Here is a 10,815-nt window from a genome sequence, read left to right on the forward strand (position 1 = left end):
CCAGCCCTCTGGCGCTCGAAAGCCCGGTCTGCGGCCGCCCACTCCCTCCTTCCAGCCTTGGCCCTGTTGGCCCAGGAGGAGGGGCAGTCGCGGATGAGGTGGGACCGCTCGCCACAGAGGTTGCACGACCTTCCGTTCGTGCACTCCTCGTAGCGGTGGCCCACCTCCCGGCACTTCATGCAGACGACCTTCTGACAGGCGTCTGCAAGGTGGCCATGTTCACCACACTTACGGCACAGCTTGGGCTGGTCCTGGTAGTGAACATGGCCCCTGTTCTCTCCGAGGACTATGGTGGATGGGATGGCTTTCAACCCACCATAGCCCCCAGGGTCCTCCCTTTGCTGGACAGTGACTCTCCAGGCCCCTGTCCAGATCCCATCGAGGTCTTTTACCTGGATCAGGGGACCCTTCACGTTGCAGTACCTGCCCAGCCATACTGCAATGTCCTCCGGCTGTACGGTTTCATTGTACATACGGATAATAACGGTTTTAATGCTATTATCCGTCAGCTTGGTCACCTCAAACATTGCTGTGAGGGACCCCTGGGTGTTCAGGGCGTTCTGGAGTTTCCCCCAGAACTCCCTCAGGTAGCTGGCGTTGGCAAAACTGACATCGAAGCCCTTCCTATAGGGGAGGGCTAAGATGCAGTTTACCTGCGCGGGATGAAAGCCGAGCTCTTTCTGGAGGAATTTTCTGGAGAAATCCAATCGGGATAACTCCATTATTTTTCCTCCCTTCTCCTTTAGAAGGAGGCGCACTGCATGGTGCCTCCTCATGCCAGCCTGTGCTGCTGACATGCTGGAGGCCCACTCCCTTTACAGCCCAACACTAGTGAGAGGGGAGGGGGAAGAGGAGAGGGAGAAGGAGGGGGGGGAGAAGGAGGGGGGGGTGTAAAACAGCCAAGGAACTAGCAGGCTCAGCCAGGCTGTGCTGAACAGGGCCTACCAGTACCACGGGACACACAACAAGCTATCTAGCACAGCACCAAACTAATCTTATCAACGATGGGAAGGGACACAAGGAGGGATTTTTTTATTTTTTTTGTGTGTAATTTTTTACAATTAAAGACACGAAGGGGGAAGACAAAAATAAACAAAAACCAACCAAGGAACGGGGGGGGGGGACTAACAAACAAATTTAGGTGAGGGGAAATAAGGGGAAAACAAAAGGGGCACTGACCAACACAAACCCTGCCAAGCTTGAGGGCCGAGAGAGCTAGCGAGCCTCACCAGCAGACCAGGCCAAGCCAAACCAGCTAGCAAGCCTCACCAGCAGACCAGGCCAAGCTAACCAGCCAGCGAGCCGGCCAGCAAAGGTCCCCCAGTTGACAACACAAAACAAGAAACGAAAGGCAATTTTAGGGGGTGAACTAACAAGTATAAGGTGGATGGGGACAAGGAAAATACAGTCGGACAAACACGCAACAATGCAATGCCTGCCACGCCTAAAGGGCTAGCCGGCAACACAAAACTCAAAACAGTAGGAGTAATTGAAGGGGGGGGGGGGTAGGATACAATGGGGAGGAGAGGTACAAAACAGGACAAACAAGGGGAAAACTGAAATTGAAATAAAATAAGAAAGAAAAAGGACCAGAGGGCCTTTAACTCACCCTACAGGTGCTGGTGCACCTGTAGTCCACCACCAGAACCACCACCTAACCCAGGACAAAAACAATAGTGAAACAATACAAGAATAATAATTTTCAACAAAAATAAATAGCACAACTCCCGGGCGCCCTCCGGCCGGCGGTGTTTTATGTCAATGTACCTGGTAAAATAATGGTTAAAACAACACAAAGTAGGCCCAATTAAATGTAGTATTTCCTGAACTCTGTTCTCTCACTAAAAAATGTCCTGGTTTTGGAAAAAAATATATGTTAGCTCTCATGATTTAAATTGTTCAAAGAGAAACATCGAGAACTTATGTTCTGAATCCATGTTTTTTTTAAGGTATAAAAAAAACATATTTGCGTATAATTCCCCTTTAACTGCACATGTAGCAAGAGAGTAATTTGTCGGTCTAGAGATGTTTCTGCTGGGCCTTATGGGAAACCGAGGATTTCTGAAAGCTTCTGCGCTTTCGTTTTTTTCTCCGCTGTTTTTATGTACATTTCGTGGCGCAGCGGTAAATCGTTGGCTTTAGTAGCCTACAATCAGTTTGAAGACCGGATTTATCATGCTTCACTGTTTTACCTTGAAGTTTGCTATTCAAAACTGAATCTATAGTATTATTTCGGATGCACAAGACAGAGGCTTATACAATACCAAACAACAAATTATTTGAACAACAGTGCCGAGAGTGTGGTTTCACATAAAATCATTTTTCAAAATATTGTGCATTCGACCTCACATCCCTGAATGTTCCATAGTTACCTACTCTACCTGCTAAGCTACCGGTCAGGTGAAATTTGACAAAATCCTAAATATATTTGTAAGTACGTTCAGTAGAGGTCAGTGTTTTAAAGCAGCTTGGAATCGAAGAAAGACCCTAACCATGGAGAACTCAATGGTGTCTAGCATTTTGCAACAAGCAGTTTGAAAAAGCATACAAGCTTTGCATGTCATTAATGACGTACTTCTGATAAAGCGATACACGCATCAGCACACTGTTTCATGCCTGGATCACACCGAAAAGTTTTTTACATTTTGGTACAGCAGAAGTACATTCATTTCCAATGGAACGCTGCGTTTGCCTTAAGCATTGTGTTGCAGAGGCAGTACGTTCTGTGTGGTGCATACCTTGGATTTATCGAATGCATGGGTCAAACTATGTATTGACGGCTTGACAGAAATGCTAGCGGGTGTCAAATGTTGAACTTTTGTTGCACACATATCCAGATGATGCTTCATATCATTTTGATCTGAGAGTGGTACCGCGAGGTGAAACAACACGTTCCACTAATTTTTAATGGAAGAAATACGGTGAGAAGCGGAGTGGGCGGGACCGTTGGGGTGCGTGAACGTGGTGTGGGAGAGGGTGAAAAAGTTCATCGCTGGAGACCATCTTCAATATCAGCACTGATCTGAGGACACATGATAGGTGTAGTATTTCATCAAATGAGAGACTTAATTTCAACCAGTAGAAAATGTGGACCCATTCCAGTAGATAATGTGAATTGCTTTATTGAAAGAAGTTCATTATCCAAGTGTTATAAATACATAATACATGCATTATAAATATTTTAACTATAATATATTATACATAGAAGTTCAATTTTTACTTCAATGCACATCTGGTGTGCATTATAAAATCTGAGGAAGAAAGAGGGGGTAGGGAGAGAGGTGTGAGTGTAAAAGACAAAAAGGGAAAGAGGTAAGAACAGGGAAGACAACATATGATTAATTAATTATAGTGCTACTAAACTTAATATTCTCTCATGTCATTACAATTACATAATACTGTATCTAGCTGTGTTTCCTAACCAGCCTTGAGCCGAAGGTTATCTTAAGAGCTGGTGAGGTGGCGATGACAGGACTGGGGGTTGGCATCCTCTCTCACATCAAAACATACCTGCAGACGAGAGGCAGATGGAGAGAGTTTTTTTTATTTTATTCTAACACTCTCAGTCATCATAATCATCAGGAGGTGAAATGCTAAACTGACCTTGGATCATTAACTCTGGGACTACTACATCACATCTCTATCTGTATTTCAATGTAAAGCATCTCTTTAATAATACTTCCTGTTGACCTGACCAAGTGACCTCTCATCATGCTGTGCCCTCTATGTCTCAGTAAGTTCAGATGCGGGAGGGTTTTAGATGCAGAAGGGGTTCACCAACACAGCTAGTATAATTTAGGGAGAGACTGTCCATTTAACTACCTTCACTTAACTACCTTCAACAAGAATCTGTGTGTGGAAGGAGCCACAGCTACACACCTGAGCCTGCTTTCTGATTAATGCACCAGTATGTAGGTGTGGGTTATGGGGTGTCTAAATGTTCAAAAAAATTTCAATATGGGTGACTCTTAAAAGAGCCTGTTTGGTTTTGTAAACACATCAACCTTACCTGAACAGCACCCTCACCTGACAAGTAGAAATCAAAGGGAAAGGAACTGGGAATTTAATGACTGGAAGAATATTCCTATTGATATGTGGATGGCTCTTAAAAAAGTATTCTGGTTGTGCATAGTGTAGTCTGTTGTTCCCAGGGAATAGCAGTAGAAGTAGGAGGTGAAGATCTCACGCACCCAGATTGCCTCCTGTGTTGCATTGTTGGCCCCCATCCTGGCAACATCCTGCAGAGCAGCAGACCTCTCCTCTAGCACATGTCTGCAAAGCTGTAGATGCCATCCTGGTCCTAGTTTCCATCCTCAAGAAGTTATGCAGGACACAGGTAGCCTTCACACACACCTGAATTCCCCCCAGGAGGCAGTCCCAGATGGCCCTGGTCACCCAACCGTGCAGTGCCCTACACAGTAACTGTAGGCAATCGTTTTGAAGGGATCTCCAGTTGCAAGGTATCCGTAGGAATATGGAAGATAATGTAATTATTAGACTTCCATAACCAGGTCATTGTGAATCACTGTCACGACTTCTGCCGAAGTCAGTTCCTCTCCTTGTTCGGGTGGTGTTTGGTGGTCGACGTCACTGGTCTTCTATTTCTCTCTATACCATTTGGATTTCATATACCTTTGACTATCGGATGTTCTTAGACACTTTAGTCTTGCCAGCCTAGTCTCGGGAGTTAATAGGCTTGAAGTCATAAACAGCGCTGTGCTTCAAGCATTGCTAAGAGCAGCTGGCAAAACGCAGTAAAGTGCTGTTTGAATGAATGCTTATGAGCCTGCTGTTGCCTGCAACCGCTCAGTCAGACTGCTCTATCAAATCATAAACTTAATTATAATATAATAAACACAAAAATACGAGCCTTTGGTCATTAATACGGTGAAATCCGGAAACTATAATTTCGAAAACAAAACGTTTCTTCTTTCAGTGAAATACGGAACTGAGCAAGGAACTTAAACTTTAGCTTTTTTACATGGCACATATTGCGCTTTTACTTTCTTCTCCAACACTGTGCTTTTGCATTATTTAAACCAAATTGAGCATGTTTCATTATTTATTTGAGACTAAATTGATTTTATTTATATATTAAGTTAAAATAAAAGTGTTCATTCGGTATTGTTATAATTGTCATTATTACACACACACACACACTCACACACACATACATATACAGTATATGATAAACAGAGTAGCAGTAGCGTAAAAGAGGGGTTGGTGGATTTTTTTCTTAAAAAATAATATTCATGTCTAAATTTGTAAGTTGTACAAAGAATCTTTGTCCTTACAGGCCAGACCTCAAAGTGACACAGAGAGTGAGGAGGACCTCACCTGTCAAAACAGGAAATGCAAATGCAGCTAACCACTGCAAACTTTCAAATAAGGGAGTTCAAAAGAGAAAATGCAGCACTCAGACAATCTCTATCTGTTATTGAAGGTAAGCTTTCCTGTTTGTGGATGCTCCCACAGAATATTCTCACCATGCATGCAAGTCCAGGTTTAGTTGTATATATACCCATAGATACCAGTTGTATAGTTTCTACCTATCTATTTGTTGAATGCATATTGCATGCAAGTGTAATGATAGCACATTATGTTTTATATTTTCAGAGTTGCCAGGTTTGCTCCAGGAGGTGAAAAACCTAGAGAGGGAGAGAATGAGACAAACAACTTCAAAGGGTCTGTGTGTGTGTTTGGTTTAAGCATGATGACCAGAATATGAGGAGTAGAGGTTGAGAGTAGGAAAGAGGATTAGAAGTTGGAAGGAGGTGGTTCAATGAATCTGTATTCACTTTCTCTAACTGTCTGTCATTGTGTGTTCCCAGACATCATGGCTAGTGGATCCCCACCCATCTCCAAAACTCACAATGGTGAGAGAGGAAACAGTTTCTAACAGTGTGTGTGTTTGGTTTAAGCATGATGATCCAAATTTGAGGAGGATTAGAGATTGAGAGTAGGGGGGATTATTAGAAATTGTGAGGTGGTTGAATGAAGCTGTAATAAATCTCTTAACTGTCTGTCATACTGTGTGTTCCCAGACATCATGGCTGGTAGATCCACACCCTTCCTCCAACCCCCAAAAGCAGCACTCCAAGACACTGCCGTCACAACCCTACCAGTCAGCATGGCAGGGGGACTTCAAACCTTGAGCTGTAAAGCAGGGATGCAAACTAGTCACAATTTGAATACAAAAGCAGGTGTATTAACATTGTAACAATACAGCAAGCAGAAAAATACTGTATGCATGTGCAGTTTTGCTTAATTTAATGTAAATGTTTAATGCATATTGTAGTACAATGATAATTTGTTTTATAAGTGTTTTAATTTATAGAGTGCCATGTACAGTGCCTTGCGAAAGTATTCGGCCCCCTTGAACTTTGCGACCTTTTGCCACATTTCAGGCTTCAAACATAAAGATATAAAACTGTATTTTTTTGTGAAGAATCAACAACAAGTGGGACACAATCATGAAGTGGAACGACATTTATTGGATATTTCAAACTTTTTTAACAAATCAAAAACTGAAAAATTGGGCGTGCAAAATTATTCAGCCCCCTTAAGTTAATACTTTGTAGCGCCACCTTTTGCTGCGATTACAGCTGTAAGTCGCTTGGGGTATGTCTCTATCAGTTTTGCACATCGAGAGACTGAATTTTTTCCCATTCCTCCTTGCAAAACAGCTCGAGCTCAGTGAGGTTGGATGGAGAGCATTTGTGAACAGCAGTTTTCAGTTCTTTCCACAGATTCTCGATTGGATTCAGGTCTGGACTTTGACTTGGCCATTCTAACACCTGGATATGTTTATTTTTGAACCATTCCATTGTAGATTTTGCTTTATGTTTTGGATCATTGTCTTGTTGGAAGACAAATCTCCGTCCCAGTCTCAGGTCTTTTGCAGACTCCATCAGGATTTCTTCCAGAATGGTCCTGTATTTGGCTCCATCCATCTTCCCATCAATTTTAACCATCTTCCCTGTCCCTGCTGAAGAAAAGCAGGCCCAAACCATGATGCTGCCACCACCATGTTTGACAGTGGGGATGGTGTGGTCAGGGTGATGAGCTGTGTTGCTTTTACGCCAAACATAACGTTTTGCATTGTTGCCAAAAAGTTCAATTTTGGTTTCATCTGACCAGAGCACCTTCTTCCACATGTTTGGTGTGTCTCCCAGGTGGCTTGTGGCAAACTTTAAACGACACTTTTTATGGATATCTTTAAGAAATGGCTTTCTTCTTGCCACTCTTCCATAAAGGCCAGATTTGTGCAATATACGACTGATTGTTGTCCTATGGACAGAGTCTCCCACCTCAGCTGTAGATCTCTGCAGTTCATCCAGAGTGATCATGGGCCTCTTGGCTGCATCTCTGATCAGTCTTCTCCTTGTATGAGCTGAAAGTTTAGAGGGACGGCCTGGTCTTGGTAGATTTGCAGTGGTCTGATACTCCTTCCATTTCAATATTATCGCTTGCACAGTGCTCCTTGGGAAATCTTTTTGTATCCAAATCCGGCTTTAAACTTCTTCACAACAGTATCTCGGACCTGCCTGGTGTGTTCCTTGTTCTTCATGATGCTCTCTGCGCTTTTAACGGACCTCTGAGACTATCACAGTGCAGGTTCATTTATATGGAGACTTGATTACACACAGGTGGATTGTATTTATCATCATTAGTCATTTAGGTCAACATTGGATCATACAGAGATCCTCACTGAACTTCTGGAGAGAATTTGCTGCACTGAAAGTAAAGGGGCTGAATCATTTTGCAAGCCCAATTTTTCAGTTTTTGATTTGTTAAAAAAAAAGTTTGAAATATCCAATAAATGTCGTTCCACTTCATGATTGTGTCCCACTTGTTGATTCTTCACAAAAAAATACAGTTTTATATCTTTATGTTTGAAGCCTGAAATGTGGCAAAAGGTCGCAAAGTTCAAGGGGGCCGAATACTTTCGCAAGGCACTGTAGGATTATGCAAAACATGTTCACAAAACTATTTCTCGTTAACTACTAAAACTATCTAGTACAGCAAGCAAACAACTTGAGTCATGGCAGAAAGGACTACAATAATGGTTTTATAATTCAAATACATTTACTTACTTAAAAGGGTGGTTCATCGAAAAATACTTTTAACCTCATTCGAATATTTACCTAGGCATTAGCCTTTACCAGAGACAGTTTTTAGGTTAGTTGGATCAGTATTTAGACTTCTGCAATTTTATTTCAAAATGTGACATTTACGATTTTATCTAGAATGTATGAAAAACTATATGTATTTATCTTCACTTTATGCAACAAATGTTGTCTCGTCATTGAATTGCCAAAAACAATCTGTTTTGCTTTAAACATGTTACAAAAATCAGCCTACTAGAGCTAATGTTTTCTTCAGTTTGTGACTCTGACCCAAGTCAGGGGCTCGGATTTTAATGAAAAAATTAGCGATATCATTGGGAAATATTAGGCTAGGTAAATATTTTAGCAAAGTAATCTTATCAAGATTTTAACTACAAGGGCTATTGCAGTGATTGGGGGCACCTTTGGTGTCTTTCGAAGGTACTTATGATAAACTTTGACATTAAATGGGGTTTCTATGGGAGAGGGCAAAGTCGAATTTGCTGATGCGCTAAACTAAATACTGACCCAACCAACCTAAAAAACTGTCTCTGGTGAAGGATAATGCCAAGGAAAATGTTCTAGTGAGATTAAACATATTTTTCGAAGAACCACCCCTTCAACATAGTTGATGAAAACATTAAACAAGGCAATACAACAGTTTACATTTCAAGATAATACTTTGAGCAAAGCATTTATCTAAACATGAATCTGAGAGGTAGGCAGAGAACATATGCTTGACTAAGCCCAAAACTAAATTCTAATATACTGTACTTGGAAAGGGGGAGAAAGATAGAAGGGGAGAGTGACAAAGCGAGGGAGACAGAGAAAGAAGGAGATAAGAGTTGTATAGTTACCACTGGGGCTGGAGGATAGGACTACATCCATCAAATCAAATCAAATTTATTTATATAGCCCTTCGTACCTCAGCTGATATCTCAAAGTGCTGTACAGAAACCCAGCCTAAAACCCCAAACAGCAAGCAATGCAGGTGTAGAAGCACGGTGGCTAGGAAAAACTCCCTAGAAAGGCCAAAACCTAGGAAGAAACCTAGAGAGGAACCAGGCTATGTGGGGTGGCCAGTCCTCTTCTGGCTGTGCCAGGTGGAGATTATAACAGAACATGGCCAAGATGTTCAAATGTTCATAAATTACCAGCATGGTCGTATAATAATAAGGCAGAACAGTTGAAACTGGAGCAGCAGCACGGTCAGGTGGACTGGGGACAGCAAGGAGTCATCATGTCAGGTAGTCCTGGGGCATGGTCCTAGGGCTCAGGTCCTCTGAAAGAGAGAAAGAAAGAGAGAATTAGAGAGAGCATATGTGGGGTGGCCAGTCCTCTTCTGGCTGTGCCGGGTGGAGATTATAACAGAGCATGGCCAAGATGTTCAAATGTTCATAAATGACCAGCATGGTCAAATAATAATAAGGCAGAACAGTTGAAACTGGAGCAGCAGCATGGCCAGGTGGACTGGGGACAGCAAGGAGTCATCATGTCAGGTAGTCCTGGGGCATGGTCCTAGGGCTCAGGTCAGTTGAAACTAGAGCAGCAGCACGGCCAGGTGGACTGGGGACAGCAAGGAGTCATCATGTCAGGTAGTCCTGGGGCATGGTCCTAGGGCTCAGGTCCATCATCAATGGTGACCACGTGACAATGTCAAAAACAATGTTTTGTTAATTTTGTAGTATTTCTTGATAAATTCTTTATTCTGAAACATTTTACAATCACGGATAATGATGTTAATAATCTATTCATATTTGTGTTCTGCAAAGTCCTAATATCAGTAACAATAATGGTTTTGTCCTAATACTTGGCACACCCCTATTAAAGACATACTGGGGTTGATTGCACGAACAAAACAATATTTTCTTTTAGAACAGGTGCACACAAACTGGAAGTCAGAGCAAATCCTAATATTAAAATACTGTATTGATTTCGGATATCGTTTTTTAAAAATATTCTAATATCATGCAAAAAACTGTGTTTCTGTCCATCACAAAGGAAAGTTTGAATACATTGTTGATAACTACTACAGTACTGTGCAAACAGCACATTTTGACCACAGCTTCTAAAGGTCCAAAATCATGTGTAACTGGCTTATGTATATTATTAAAGTTATTGTTTTATGATGTTTTACATGTCGAACTGGCAGAGGGTGTTAAACTTCAAGCGAACATTATCACTCGACTGAGCAAAGAACCATCAAAGTGCATTTCTTAGCTCATGACAGCTCTGTTTCCCAGAGGTGATGGCAGTCTCTTTGTTGACAGGCATTTGCAGTAAGTTGCTTAGTCATTTTTTAGTATAAATAATGTACAATAACATGTAAAATTATGAAATAAGACGTTTACTACAGCAGAACTACTAGTACTGTAAATGGCCAAAAAGGGGTTTTGTAGTTTATTTTATTATTTAATTGTATTATTTATTTATTACAAGAGTGTGAATAACCTGATCTCAGGTCTATTAATTTGTGCCAAGACTGTTGATTCATTTGGGGTTAGGCAGGCTATTCTGTACTCAAAGCAAATTTGTTTAAAGCCTCTTTTCTTTTTCTCCACAGCCTTTTTAATTAGGCGAAACCAGATGGATGAGAAGGATGTCTTAATAATAATTTAATCGAAATTGCTTTAAGTCCATGATTTAGGTTTAAAACTGCTTTTTTTGTTTTACTCAAAGGGAGTAACTTGGAGTCTAAGGCCTAACT

General features: G+C 41.6%; 1 long non-coding RNA gene across 1 annotated transcript; it reads left to right on the top strand.

The window, feature by feature from the left end:
• Nucleotides 1–5,522: 5,522 nt before the first annotated feature.
• LOC121846421 lies at nt 5,523–6,382 on the top strand. The gene is made up of 3 exons (XR_006083309.1): nt 5,523–5,685; nt 5,832–5,876; nt 6,045–6,382. It is a non-coding gene; the product is annotated as an uncharacterized LOC121846421 (long non-coding RNA).
• Nucleotides 6,383–10,815: the final 4,433 nt, after the last annotated feature.

This window comes from Oncorhynchus tshawytscha, linkage group LG04 (assembly GCF_018296145.1).
Source record: "Oncorhynchus tshawytscha isolate Ot180627B linkage group LG04, Otsh_v2.0, whole genome shotgun sequence".
In the NCBI taxonomy this organism is placed as follows: domain Eukaryota; kingdom Metazoa; phylum Chordata; class Actinopteri; order Salmoniformes; family Salmonidae; genus Oncorhynchus; species Oncorhynchus tshawytscha.